Raw genomic sequence first — 15,739 nt, 5'->3', positions numbered from 1 at the left:
TTTCTAATGAAAGTATAGACTGAGATGCTTTGGAAGAGTTGGCAGGAGTATTGGCTCAGACTACCTGATTTGTATTCCAAGCCAATCAAAGCTATCCAGGGGGTTGATTGACTCAGAGGAAAACCTCACTTTGTACTGAATGAAGCTCCAATGGAGTCGGGTGCCAAGTTTCCCACATGCTTTGATTGCTTAAACTGTATCTACCTATTCTGAAAAAAGATGTATAATGGAAATAGCAATTTCAGTCTGTGATAATGACATTTCTTCACACTGGAGGGAGTCTTCAGTATACTAGTTGATTTTATTAAGGGATTTTAAAGTCAAAGTATGCCATGCCAGAGTCTTGACATCTAGAGATCCAGCTTTCATTAGGAAAACATAACCTGAGTGCAAATTGCTTTGACTACAACATCATCCTTTATGCCAACCATTCTGCCTTTGGAGGTCTATGATTCCATTTACTGCTTGTATCATTAGCTTTAACAGCAAGTCTTCTTTAAGCTCTCTTCTTTCCACATCCATAATTGTATTTCAAGAGAAATTATTCCCTGGACAAGGTCTTCAGCTTTAACTGGGTAGCAGTTCTTTGGCAACCTAGACTGTAAGCTCTGTGTGGTCAGGGAATGTGTCTACCAACTCTGTTATATTGTACTCTCCCAAGTGCTTAGTAATAGAGCTCTGCACACAGTTTGCACTCAATAAATACAATTGATTCATTGATGGGAGAATTTGAAGGAATTTGGTCTGACACACTAACTCTAAAATAAAGGCTGTAGATGTGACCTTGTTGTGGGCAGGGAACATTTCTACCACCTCTATTGAATTGTACTCTCCCAAGTATGTAGTACAGTGCTGTGCACACAGTAAGTGCTCAATAAATACCATTGTTTATTGACTGAAAGGTAAATTTAACTTTCTTGGAATGCTTAAGCAGAGAAGAAAGCTCCTGGGCTCCTCTGCTCTCTGCCCTTCTGTCCAAAACATCTTTGACCCTGTCTCTTCAGAGTTAATAATCAATGATGTCCCTCAGAAATCAGTCTGTGATGATTTGTATGGAGTTTGCTCCTCAGACTGGCAGATGATACTAAATTGGGCAGGGTTGATAACACTTTGGAAGGCACAATGGCCCCAGTTCTGCCCCTTGTCAGCTGTGTGACTTTGGGCAAATCACTTAACTTCTCTGTACCTCAGTTACCTCATCTATAAAATGGAAATTAAGACTTTGAGCCCCATATGGGATGACCTGATTACCTTGTATCTACCCCAGCACTTAGAACAGTGCTTGGCATATAGTAAGTGCTTCACAAATGCCATTATTATTATTATTACTATTAATAATAATAAAGTAGAACAAGTCAAGGGTGAAAAAACAAAGATGAATCTAAGTCTGGAGAAAGACTGATTAGAGACCAATTCAGGAGAAGGTGATTTGGGCCCATGGCCATTTTTAAGCAGGACAAGTCAACTGTGCAGTGCCAACTTTTGAAAACCAATATGGACTATATTATCCAGATTAGGCAGGGGCAGATCTAGGATGCTATTCCTTCCAAACCTTCTGAACTTCTCAGATATTTATTTGCATATTATTTTCAGTTTTGATCACTTGCAATTTAAAAAACACATGGAGAAGCTGAAGAGAATCTGGAGAAAAGTGACTAAAAAGGATGGCCTAAATGGAAAATGTCATACGAGGAAAGGTTAAAATAATTGGAATAAATTAGCCTGTAGAAGAGAAATGTATGGGTGACTTCAAGTACCTGAAGTGTTTTAGCCAAGAGGATTTTGAGTTCTCCAGGTTCTTGGAGTGCTGAACATGAGTTGTTCAGTGGGTTCAAATTAGAGCTGGAGAAGTCAGATTAGGCAGCAAGAAGAACCTTTGACCATCTCCAGGGGCTGACTAGAGGAAGCTATGAAGTCTATGATCCCAGTTGGTGGAGGTGTCCATCAGTCTTGGTGCACACATTCACCCAGCTAGTAGCTGACACTGAACCAGGCAAATCTCTCCAGGTCTATCTTCCTCATTGTATCTCTGTATAGGGTTATCTGATCATTTTTCACAGGTACAGAATTCCTGCTGGTTGCATTTCACCTCCATTCTATCTTTTTATTTTGTTGTTTGTCATTTATGGCATTTGTTAAAGCACTTACTATGTGGCAAGCACCGTCCTAAATATTGGGGTAGATGCAAGCAGCAGAGAAGCAGCGTGATTCAGTGGAAAGAGTATGGGCTTGGGAGTCAGAGGACCTGGGTTCTAATTTCGGCTCCGCCACTTATCTGCTGTGTGACCTTGGGCAAGCCACTTAACTTCTCTGTGCCTCTCTTACCTCATCTGTAAAATGGGGATTAGGATCGTGAGTCCCACATGGGACAACCTAATTACCTTGTATCTACTCCAGCGCTTAAAACAGTGCTTGGCGCATAGTAAGCACTTAACAAATACCATAATAATAATAATAATGCAAGCTAAATCAGATTGGACACAGGCTTTGTCCTACATGGAGCTCATAGAATAATCCCCATTTTACAGTTGAGTTACTAAGGCAAAGAGAAGTGACCTGCCCACAGTCACATAAAAGACAAGTGGTGAAGCAGGATTTAGAACTCAGGTCTTCTGACTCCCAGGCCTGTATTCTTTCAACTACTTCATTCTGCTTCCTATAAACAACTACATTCTAGTGTAGGTTTTTATCAGCCTCATTCTTGAAAAAGCTTTCTTCACATTCTATCAGGCAAATGATTAATTAATGACCCATTTTTTTGAGCACATGACTCTTGATTGAAATGGGATTTATTCTGCTTCACCTAAGACACATTCAGTAATGGTTAGAATGATGCCATTTTCCATGCCACCTGCCAAATAAATGCTTAGACTGGGTACTTTAACATAACCTTAGAGAAAATATGGAAAATTCAATATACCAACTTGCCATTAAAGCATTTTCAACAAAACAAGCTGTCAGGCCAGAGTAAGTGGTGGTATCACTTTTGCAACCCACTTGAATGAAGTGTGTCACTTTCAATATTACAAATATGTTTCTCCCTCTTTCTAAGAATATAGTAATTTCTAAGAATAAAAAATACATTCCAGACATTTTAAAGGCCTTACACCATTAATATAAGCTCTTATAGTTTCATCATTGCTACTTTTACCTTTAAATGCATCCTTTCTCCATTTCTCCAGTTCTCAAACTGCTGAGTAACTGGAAGCTTTTAAATTACAGTGAGGATCCTCACTAAAATTGCATTTCCTAAATCCTGTGTACTCTGGTTCATTTTTATAGAATCACTTATGAATTTCCCACTCTGTGCTCACCCTATTCCTGTCCTTTCTTGCCACTGCCCCAAACCACCCATCCCACATTGCAACCCATTGTCTCATTCTCATCTAACCCATTCCCACCTCTTGCAAACCCCCTTGCCAGCTGCACCCATGCCCCATCTAAATGTGACCTAAGGAATCCTCACTCTATTTTGGGCAAACTCCCTTTCATCTCTGACTAGTTCCCGACTCAGTCACTCTTCCACATCCACCATTCATTCCACATCTGTTCTTACCTGGTGACACTGGATCCTCTGCTTCTCTATCCCAGGGAGACCTCACCTTCCCCCACTCCTCCCAACTCAATATAAATAATGGAAAAGTCACCTTTTTATGGTAATGGTTAAGTGCTTACTTCATGTCAGGCACTATACTAGGCACTGGGGAAGATACAAACTAATTAGGTTGGACACAGTCCATGCCCCACATGGGGCTCACAGTTTTAATCCCCATTTTACCAATGAGGTAACTGAGGCACAGATAAGTTAAACGATTTGCTCAAGTCACTCAGCAGACAAGTGGCAGATATGGGATTAGAATCCAGGACCTTCTGATTCCCAGGCCTGTGCTCTCCACAAGGCCATGTTGTTTCTTACCATCCAATGCTGTTTTCCTATCATTATATGTCCCCTTCATCTCTCATCTTCTCTTCCTTTGAAGTCCATGTCAGACATCTCTACCACCCACTATCATTAATAGTTGAAGTCACCTACCACCCTGAGCTTGCCTTAGCTTTTTTGAGCAAGTTAAGCACCTTTCACTCTTTCTCTCCTCTGCTCCTGAGTTGATCTTTGGAGACATCAGTTTCTATGAGGATAATCCTGATGGATGCTTTCATCACCGAGCATACTTGCACTCACTATTAATCAGTGCTATTTATCGAGTGCATACTGTGTGCAGAGCACTGTACCAAATGCTTGGGAAAGTAAATGCAATATAATAGGTAGGCATGATCCCTGTACATATTGCTTTACATACTATATTATTTGGCAACTTCTCCCTCTTATTTTCTGCTCGTCTCCCCAGCTAGACTGTAAACTCTTTACGAACAATTCATTCATTCACTCAATTGTATTTATTGAACTCTTACTGTGTACAGAGCACTGTAGTAAGTGCTTGGAAAGTACAATTTGACAACAGAGACAATCCCTACCCAACAACGGGCTCTCAGTCTAGAAGGGGGATACAGACAACAAAACAAGTAGACAGTATCAAAACAAGTATCAATACCATCAAAATGAAGAGAATTATAGATATATACACATTATTAATAAAATAAATAGAATAATAAATATGTACAAATATACACAAGTGCTGTGGGGCAGGGAAGGGTGTAGAGCAGAGGGAGGGAGGGAGGCGATGGGGAGGGGAGGAGGAGCAGTGGAAAAGGGAGGGAACTCAGTCTAGGAAGGCCTCCGAAGGAAGTGAGCTTTCAATAGGGCTTTGAAAGGGGGAGGTGAGCTAGTTTAGCAGCTGTGAGGAGGGAGAGCATTCCAGGCCAGAGTAGAACGTGGGTCAGGGGTCGACGGCAGGACAGGCGAGAACAAGGCACAGTGAGGAGGTTAGTGGCAGTGGAGCCGAGTGTGCGGTCTGGGATGTAGAAGGAGAGAAGGGAGGTGAGGTAGGAGGGGGCCAGGTGATGGAGAGCTGTGAAGCCCATAGTGAGGAATTTTTGCTTCATGCAAAGGTTGATAGGCAACCACTGGAGATTTTTGAGAAGTGGCGTGACATGCCCAGAGTGTTTCTGTAGAAAGATAATCCGGGCAGCAGAGTGAAGTATAGACTGAAGCAGGAAGAGACAGGAGGTTGGGAGATCAGAATGGAGGATCATGTCTTCTACTCTTCCAAGTGCTAAGTACAGAGCTCCATACACAATAGTTGCTCAAGAAATAATATTGATTGATTGAATATTTAGCTGTTGAAACTGTGCAGAATACCTTCTCCTGAAATATCCAGATAATTGAGACCAGATCTCTGTTCTGGGACTGAATTTTCCAGAAAATAAATGTAAACACAACCTTAATCTTAAGTCCATGGTTGGAATAGGTAATCCTTTTGAGAGACAAATCCTTCTGAGATGGCTCATTAAGTTAGTGTTTCTTCTGTGCCCTCTACCTCCAGTTGAATTGCCTTCATTTCAGTTTCCAGCTCTAAGAAGGTGGTCCCTTGGATTCATTCACCAGGATTCCTATCCTCCATCAGATAAATAATGGCATTATATGTTAGGACCCTTCCCAGTGTCAGGGAAAGTTGGGTCTCTTTGGATTTGAGGAGATGGCTATTGTTTTCCTGCCAGGAGGACTCACACTTCCATATCTTATAAAGGGTTGTCTTACGCTACATGCTTCACACTCTTGTGTGTGCCGGTAAGCCTGGCACAAAGAAATCAGATGGCTGAGAAGTTTTAGGTACACCCGATAGCCTGTGACTAGCATTCCTTGATGGTCACTTCTAGAGAAAAAGACTGCAATCTAGGTAAGAGTTTGTTAATTAGAACCCTACAGCTCCCCAGAGTAATTACTATGGTGCACCAAGCTGCTGACCTGAGGGAAGGAAGCTCAGAAAGATTGAAAACATTTTTCTCATTTCATCGCTATAAAGAGACTTATATGGTAAGCCTGACCTTAGGGTATGACGATTTCTCTACCCAAGAACATAAAATTGTACTAAGAAAGATAAAAGCCAGTCTGTCACAAGATTAGCCTATAAGGGGCTCCGAATATCTAATCAACTCAAAATGAAATTCTAGGGGAAATAATTTGAAATGCACAGGAAAGAATTTCTTTAGGTTCAGGAAATGTTTGAGGCATTTCCAGGTTCCATTCCCTTTTTAAAATTTAAAATGAATATTTCTTTTATCATTTTATTAGTCTTTGATAGTAAAAGTTGGGTTGTTTCGTGATATTTTCTATTAAAACTGGTCTTATTGAAACTTTCTCTTTTGTATCTGTACTACTGCCGGTGCTCTCTCCTAAGAAGAGTCACTGTTAAGGTGCTTGAAGACAAGTTGTTTAGTTGTACACAAAGATGATTAGAAGCAGTGTGACTTAGTGGAAAGAGCATGGGCCTGGGAGCCAGGACACCTGGGTTCTGATCCTGGCTCTGACACTTGGCTGCTGTGTAATCTTGGGCAGGTCACTTAACTTCTTTGTGTTTCAGTATCCTCATCTATAAAGGGGAGATTAAACATCTGTTTTCCCTCCCCTCCGGATTGCAAGCATCCTATGGGAAAGGAACCATGTCTGTTCTGATTATTTTGAATCTACCCCAACATTTAATATTGTGCTGGGCACCAAATAAGTGTTTAACAAATACCACAATTATTATTTATAATTATTATCATTATATTCTGGAGCCTGGGTTTCTTTGGTCTTGGTCTCTTGGATTCTCTCTCTCTCTCTCTCTCAGTCTCTCTCCCTCTCTCATCCCTAAATATATTACAATCAGTTATTACCATGCACTAAATCATAAAATCTTAGGGGTGGGAAAGAGATTGAGAGGTCCTCTGTTAAACAATACCTCAAAGGCAAGGATAGTATCTATTAACTCTATTGTAATACAGTGGTCTGGGCAGAGTAGGTACTTAATAAATGCTATTGACTGATTGATAGGTCAACTAGTTCATTCCTCTGCTTTTTTAAAAAAGTGGTATTTGTTAAGCACTTACTATGGCCCAAGCACTGTTCTATGCACTGGGATAGATACAAAATATGTGGGTTGGACACAATCCCTGGCCACATGGGACTCTCAGTCCAACTAGGAGGGAATATGATTTAATCCTTATTTTACAGATGAGGCAACTGAAGCACAGAGAAGTCAAGTGATTTGCCCAAGGTCACACAGCCAACAAATGGTGGAGCTAGGAATAGAACCCAGGCTCTCTGACTCTCAGGCCTGTGCTCAGTACTGCCCAGTACTGCAACACTGCACATAAAGTCACATGTGTGACTTTGGGCAAGTTAGTTAACTTCTCTGAACCTCAGTTACCTCATGTGTAAAATGGGGATTAAGAACGTGAGTCCCACGTGGAACAACCTGATTACCTTGTGTCTACCCCAGCACTTAAGAACAGTGCTTGACACATAGTAAGCATGTCACAAGTACTATCATCATTATTATAAACCATCTCAGCCAGTTAATTCTCTGTATTCTCCCTAAAATTCCACAAAAACGATACAGTAGCAAAGCCCAGGATCTTTTGACCTTTATAATTAAGTTCATTCACCGGTGATCTCACCTAAATCACTCTTGCTGCAATCTCAACTCATTGCCTCTTTCCTTGGCCTTGGAGATACAGAGAATAGCTATCGACTACCATCGGGAAAGTATTCCACCATAGGCTTGAATGTACTCCAAAAGCTATTGATTTTAGGATACTTCATATTTGGTTCCCAAACCACACAACTAAGTGATCTGTGTAAGAGAGTCTGGGGATCAATGCTCTTTATAATTCATGATCTTAACTAGCAGTAAAAAGATTCTGTGCTGCCTAGAAGACTGAGTCAAGCCCAAGAGTCATTCAGTCTAGGGTCCATTCCTGGCATCATCGAAGACTGTTATGTAGCCTTGGGCAACTCCTGACCTCTCTGTGTCTTGGCCTCCAGACACTGAGAATACCTGCTTCATCCCATGGGCTCAGGGTTTAATAATGTTGGTATTTGTTAAGCGCTTACTATGTGCCGAGCACTGTTCTAAGCACTGGGGTAGACACAGGGGAATCAGGTTGTCCCACGTGGGGCTCACAGTCTTAATCCCCATTTTACAGATGGGGTAACTGAGGCACAGAGAAGTTAAGTGACTTGCCCAAAGTCACACAGCTGACAAGTGGCCGAGCCGGGATTCGAACCCATGACATCTGACTCCAAAACCCGGGCTCTTTCCACTGAGCCACGCTACTTCTCTATGGGTTTGGGTAGGGGGGTAAGGGACACTGCTAAGATGCTTCATGAAAGAAGCCAAAGTTTCTCTGGTGAGGAGTCATCCCAGAGTGTAAACAAACCACAAGAGCAGCATTGCCTAGAGGAAAGAACACTGGCCTAAGAGTCAGAGGGCCTGGGTTCTAATTCTGGCTCTGTCAGTTGCCTGGTCTGTGATCTTGGGCAAATTCCTTCACTCTCTGTGCCTCAACTCCCTTATCTGTAAAAAGGGGATTCATTACCTGTTCTCCCTCCTAGTTAGACTGTAAATCCCATGGGGGGCAAGGACTGTCTCTGATCTAGTGAACTTGTATCAACTCCATCACTTAGAACAGTGCTTGACACACAGTAAGCACTTAACAAATACATTAGTAATAACGATTACGGTTTCCTCAAAGAACTGACTCATGCCATAATTCAGCCAAGTCATTGACCATTGATATTGTCTGATATCATCGATAAAAGAGGGCTGTCAAATAGCGTTTTGTTTAATTTTTTTTTTTTATACAGGAACCTTCAGTGTTTCCAGTGAATTTTTCAGGAAGGCTTTCCTGTCCCACTTGCCCTAAGAAAACATAGTCAATTATTGGCATTCCCCTTTTTGAGTTTCCAAGTTGACTCTCTGCTGCAGGTTCTCCAGGTTGGGCTCCACAGTGTTTAATCAAAGACATTTCCATTTGTGTCAGGTAGAACCTTGAGATAAACCCAACCCAACTGATGGTAATGTAGGAATATATATGGGGTTCATTTCTAACCCCCAGTGTTGAAGTACCTCCCTGCAGGAGAATTAGCCTCTTGGGAAGACCAATTCATCCTTTCCCGGGACAAGCAGACTAAGTTAGTACAATTTGGTCCATACTGCCTGATGTGCACAGTGGTTCCCTAGTTGCTGAAAGAGAGAAAACAACTAAATTACTTCCACAGAAGGATTTAAGGCAAGGGAGACAATCTGGCTCATTCCATCACAAATCCCATAGGTCCCTGAGAAGATGTCATGGAAGCCAGGGGACTCAAATGTAAGGTTTGTGTGCAAAACCGCTCTAGGGCGATACCCCACTCAATGTCTTGCATATGCCCTTCTTGTATGGGAAGGAAAGGGGCTGAGCTACTTCGTTAGAAAAGTGAGTCTATGATGACAAGTTATTTAATTACAAACCACTTTCAGGTTTCAGGAACTAGACTGTGCTTTTTCTTAATCTGCGAAATTCCAAAGTAGACAAAATAATAGAGGGTTCTTGTGGTAATCACTGAATGCTAGTCTTGCGTTGCTTCACTGAATTTCACAAATACTGGATTTTCAAAAATAATTACCCCCTGTGGAACATACCAGTCTGGAAAATGTATTCATTTAGGATGTTTACAATACTTCTGAATCAAAACCAATTCTGGATTATGGTTGGAATTTAGGGAAACGTTTTGAATTAATAAATACAAAATGTGTGTGGAGGGGGGCGGTGAGAGGGCGTGGTACCTCTTTCTGTTTAGATTTATAATGCCAGTTTAGGCAAACATTGAACCTCCCTGAGCCTCAGTTTTTTCCTTACTTTTAAAGGAAGGTACAACAGTTTTCCTGCTTCTTTCACAGAGGCATTTTGGAGATTAGTAGAATGAGGCTTGCAAGCTTTTGAATGTCACAGAGAAAAGATACTATTACAGGAATAGGTATTATTATTATTATTATTATTATATTACCCTTAAGGAGGTAGCTCTGTTTTCTAAACAGACTTCTGGATAGATCAGACTCAATCACTAAAACTGCCTGACTGGATTCATTATGATTTTTCTCTGAACAATCCATCCACCCATGAATGGAATCTAATCTCCATCCTAATCATGTGTTTGTCACAAAGACATAATTGGTTCATTTGTTCAACTCCAAGTGCTTTTGCGCTGGTAATGCTGGGGGTTTTTATTGCAGAAGGCTGAAGTCTAACTTAAATGCCATAGGCCTTTGAAGGAAGCAAAAGATTCTGTCAAATCTGAAACACCTTTCAAATTCCATTGTGCGATAATTATATTGATTTGCATAAATCTGAATGAAATTGGCAATATTTCTAAAAGTTGGCTTTGAACACTAGTGTACCAGGGGACATTAACCTTCCCAGCTTGGAAAACAAGGAACGACTTTACTTCCTACAGAAGACAGAATGTCAGTGGGCTGAGCAAAAGCTTGGTGAGAGCTAGGTCTGCATCAGAGACATGTTGTTTTAATGTGCGAACACAGCAGTACTTTTCCTTCTCTAATATGGAAATTATGTTATAGAAACAATAACTCCTCTCTGGACTCTGAAGGGAGCAAACAACAATTTGCTTGTGTTGACCTGGTTTTGAACTTGAGAACTTTGGCCTGGAAGACACAGGAAAAAGGATAATGTTACTAGAACTTTTCCGACTGGCTATTTTAAATGCAAGGTTGAATTCCCCAAAAGGGCAGGGTGGTGCTTACCTGGGCAGCAGAACCCCGGGGCGCAAAAAAAAAAAAAATCTCTGCAAAGAAAAGCCTCATTTAAGGTGCTCAGGTGTGAACATGTGCTTTTCACTAATTAGTTCTCTAGGGGATAAGCAGTCATTTTTTAAATTAAAATTATTTTTCCTCAGTCTAGCATATTTGACTTAAAGGGCAATGGTTCAAAGGGGGCTTGGTTCTTGGGAATTTTCAGAAAACTGAAGATGATAATTTTCCGCTGTTATGACTAGTAATCAAGATTAATTTACTCTGACATCTTCTGAAAAGATTTTACAAACACTGTTTATGGCATTTAAATTCTTGAAATTTGCAAGTCCAATGTTGTTATAAATATTCATCTCCCCGCACTGAGTTTTTTAAGGGGTATGTATGTATGTGTTTTATTTTTTTTTCCCCAAACAATCATCAGCTCCTTTGTTTGCAGCAAATAACACCCTGAGACCACCAGGTGAAAAATCAAATTTGTTTTTGTTACTGTCTTTTTTTTTCTGTGCTAAAGCCAAAAGCTTTGATCATTCTTTAAATCAATTTACACAAGAAAACTTGCTTTTGAACTCCCTGTTGAAATATGGAGGCCTTTCCATTATTAGTTGTTTGTTTTGCTTCATGGTATTTGTTAAGTACTCCTCTCAGGGTCTCACCTGGAGAGTTTCCAGCATTCTACCAGTCTCGACTATGGGAGGGAGAGTTAAGCAGAGGCATACCCATTCCATTCCTAGCTTGGGCGGTGGCTAAGGAATGGAAAGCAATCTGCTCTAAGTCAAAATTCATCTGTGCTGGGCAGCAGTGGAATGGGAGACAGTTGAGGGCAGAGACTCAAGTTTACTGCGCGGAAGGATGCAATGGTAAACCACTTCCGTATTTTTACTAAGAAAACTCTATGGATACCCTACCAGAATGATTGTAGATGGAGGTGGTGGGTTCTGGGAGAGACATGTCTGTGGCATTGCTATAGGTCAGAGCTGACTCAATAGCATAAGACAAGACAAGCTTTTTAAGTGCTTACTACATGTCAGGCACTATACTAAACTCTGGGGTAGATACAAGATAATCATGTTAGACACAATCCTTGTCCCACACGGGGATCACAGTCTTATCCCTTATTCATTATCTTGAATGAGTGAATGAATGAATGAATCACCCATTTTACAGATGAGGTAATTGAGTCACAGAGAAGTTAAGTGACTTGCACAAGGTCACACAGCAGACAATTGGCAGAGCTGGGATTAGCCATTACCAAGATGAAGCAGGGAACCTTAGTGACAGGCCCAGCACCTTGCCTTAATAGAAATAGTCAATCATATTTATTGAGCACTTACTGTGTGCAGAGCACTGTACTAAGTACTTGGGTGAATGCAATATTACAGACACATTACCTGTCCACATCGAGCTTACTGTCCAGAGGGGAGACAGACATTAATATAAATAAATACATTGCAGGTATGTACATAAGTGCTATAAGGTTGGGAGGGGAGATGGATAAAGGGAGCAAGTCAGGGTGACACAGAAGGGAGCGAGAGAAGAGGAAAGGAGGGCTTAGTCAGGGAAGGCCTCTTGGAGGAGATGTACCTTCAGTAAGGCTTTGAAGTGGGGGAGAGTAATTGTCTGTCATATATGAGGAGGGAAGGTATCCCAGGCCAGAGACAGGACATAGGCGAGAGATAGGTGGCCAGATGGATGAGATAGAGGCACAGTTAGAAGGTTAGCATTAGAGGAGCAAAGTGGGTGGGCTGGGCTGTAGTAGTAGAGTAGTAGTAATTGGATTTACTGAGTTCCCACTAGGTGCAAACTAGTGTAATAAGCACTTGGAAAGTGCAAGATGAGCAAGTCACACATTCTCTACCACAGGGAGTTTACACTAGAATGGAGGCAATAGATATGAAAATATCTGCAAGGGAGAGCAACGAAAGAGCATGGGCTTGGGAATCAGAGAACCTGGGTTCTAATCCCAGTTCTTCCAGTTGTCTGCTGTATGACCTTGAGCAAGTCATTTAACTTCTCTATCCCTCAGTTATCTCATCTGTAAAATGGGGATGAAGATTATGAGCCCTATGTGGGACAGGAACTGTGTCTCACCTGATTATCTTGTTAATGATCTGATTACCCCAACGTTTAGTACAGTACCTGTCACATAGCAAGCCTTCAACAATATCATTTTTTAAAAAAGTGGAGTAATCAAAGGAAATTGAGTATCAAATATATAAAAATTTTCAGGATGGATGTAAACCAAAGGAGCTAGAGATTGCTATTGTTGTTTGTATGACTTGGAATGCTGGGAAGCAGAAGCATGGCCTAGTGGAGAGACAATGGGCCTTGTGGTCAGAAGGATCTGGGTTCTAATCCCTCCTCTGCCAATTGTGTGCTGTGACCTTGAGCAAGTCACTTAACTTTTCCTCAACTGAAAAATGGGGATACCTGTTCTCCCTCCTACTTAGACTATCAGTCCCATGAGAGATAGGGACTGGGCCTGACCTAATTAACTTGTACCTACCCTAGCACTTAGAACAGTGTTTGATACATAGTAAACTCTTAACAAATCCCATTTTTTTATTTAACAAAACAAGCAACTAACTGGAAAAAGTTTATTGGAGGAGGCAGAATTTTAGGAGGGCCCTGAATGTGGGGAAAGCTGTGCCTTATTGGATTTATGTGGGGAGAGACTTCCAGGCTGGGGGACAAGCACAGGTGATGAGTAAGAGGAGATTTTAGTATTGGGGGAGAGAGGAAAATTGACATCAGATATGCTCTCTCATATTGATGTAATTTTTTTTAAGTATTCCTTCTCAAACCATCAAAATGATTTAATAAACCCTGCCTGAAGGGAGGAGGACAGAAACTTGGAGGGTCTCTGCCCTTGTATCTCAAAGTGATGTAGCATGTCAGCAGTTGTCAATATTTTCTTTCTCTTTAAAATTCTAATTGGATCTCTTTCACTTGGGAAATATATCAAAGTGATTAAAAATAGAAAATTAAACCTCAAACGGAGATGGCTCCATATGGTCTTATTATATTAGGTTGAGATCTTCCTTGGCTTGGTATAAACCCTGACAGAGTGACTTCCCACCACCAGTATCTTCAGCACAAGCACTTCATTTTCAAGTCTCCCAACCTTCTGAAATGGTTAAGACTTCCCAATGCTTGGAAGTGTTTCCTGAGGTTACTCAGTAAATTGATGCAGATGATATAATCAATCTATCAATATTTATTGAGTGCTCACTGTGTGCAGAGTATTTACACTAAGCACTTGGGAAAATACAAGTGAATAAGACATACAGTCCTGCCTTCAAGAAGCTGACCCTGTATCTGAGCCATTTGATAGACACAAAATAGTAGTAAAATGCTATGGCTGTAATGATAAGAACTGTGGTATTTATTAAGTGCTTACTATGTGGCAAGCACTGTACATAAGGGCTGGGGCATATGTAATACAATTACAGCAGACACAGTACTGTCCCACATGGGGAGGGAGAGAATGTATTTAATCCCCATTTTACAAATGAGAAAACTAAACCATGGAAAAGATAAATGACTTGCCCAAATTCACATAGCAGGCAAGCAGGCACCTTCACACATCTGGGTTATTAAACCCACATCTTCTGACTTCCAGTTCTATGCTCTTTCTACTAGGCCATTTGCCGCAGGCTTTAGATAGTAAAAGTCTGAAAAGACAAATAGCTAAATAAATAAGGATAAATTAATATGTCAAGAATATGCATGAGGCACGACATGAATGTAAATGCTAAGGTCACTATGAATGGATGACCTGACTTGCCTCCTAGAGCAAGTGGGTTTGAGAACTTTGCATTGGAGAATGAGCCAAAGCCAGCTGGTTTTCTCTTCTCAGTTCTTTCTCAATCCTTTCCTCTGGGTCCCAGGAAAGATCACCTGTCAGTGCTCCCAAGTATGGCAAGCTCAGAGTTGCCCATCCCCATCTCGGCTGCTTGGAGAACCCACTGTTTGATGTGATTCTCTAGCTGGCCCAGAATGATGGAGTGTCTGCTTATATGTAACCAGCAATCTTACATGCTTGGAGTCCCCAGAGGGTACTTATCACAGATCCTAAAAGCCGCTTACAAAGCCTGAGGCTGAGTGCTCTGGGATGGTTGATTTGCACCAGTGAACCTAAAATGTTGAGTGATTAAAGAGGCATACTCTCATTGCTATGAATTCAGATCTGCCTGGTTACTAGCAATGGGTTTCACTCCATACATTGATGCATTTTTCGTGGCATTTGGAGCATGTATAGAACTTTCACGGGACAATACCCACAATTATTCAAAAATAACATTTTCTAATCTCCAAGAAGATCTAGGTTTATAAGTGTGGTCTGGTAACTTCAGCCAGCTTTCCTGATTGGACTAAATGAAGCACAAACAGCTGAGAATTAACAGGCGTTTCTCAATCAACCCTGTCAAAAGGGTCTGTTATCCTGTGAAGAATGTATCTTGCACATTAACTCAAAGTTCACATTGTTTTTTTTTAATGGATACATCCTTTTGCATTTCTGCAACTAATACATTTTTCATCTCTCACTTTAACATTTGTCATGCACAATTTATTTACTTTTCAGATCAAAATATTGTTAGTGACTTCAATGACAACTATCATAACCAAAAACTGATACCTATACACTACCTTACAAATGTGCTTATTCTGCATGAGTGAACTGACTCAGCCTGACAGACAAGTTAAAAGCTTCTTTCACTTGGCAAAAGTTTCAGGTCCCCACAAAATTTTCGATGTCCTACTCTCTTCCTCATCTCTCCATAGCATGCCTCTCAACACCTTTATGCATGTTTCCTATTTACCCTCCTTTCTCCTAAGAGAATCTAAGGGTATAACTATAGCCCCATCCCTCTAGGGTCCCTCTTGAGAACCAGTCTCTATAAAGAGCATCTTTAGGGCATCTGTCCTCAGAATGCATGTGCATCTTCTTTTCTGCATGTACCCAGTAACGATGCTGAGAGTCAAAGGGAAGGACTAAGAGACTGGTCAAGGGAGGAGTTGGAGCTAAGCAATTGAGCCTAGAAGATTTC

General features: G+C 41.0%; 1 protein-coding gene and 1 non-coding gene across 2 annotated transcripts in view; one reads left to right on the top strand and one right to left on the bottom strand.

Annotated features, from left to right (window-relative positions):
- NTSR1 (neurotensin receptor 1) overlaps positions 1 to 15,739 on the bottom strand; it is a 91,425-nt gene that overhangs the window by 45,152 nt on the left and 30,534 nt on the right. The gene's annotated exons all lie outside the window — the stretch shown is intronic.
- LOC114814040 lies at positions 11,327 to 11,464 on the top strand. Its single transcript, XR_003761783.1, has one exon. It is a non-coding gene; the product is annotated as a small nucleolar RNA SNORA7 (small nucleolar RNA).

Source organism: Ornithorhynchus anatinus, chromosome 8 (assembly GCF_004115215.2).
Source record: "Ornithorhynchus anatinus isolate Pmale09 chromosome 8, mOrnAna1.pri.v4, whole genome shotgun sequence".
Classification (NCBI taxonomy): Eukaryota; Metazoa; Chordata; class Mammalia; order Monotremata; family Ornithorhynchidae; genus Ornithorhynchus; species Ornithorhynchus anatinus.
This window is presented reverse-complemented; position numbering and strand designations above follow the sequence as displayed.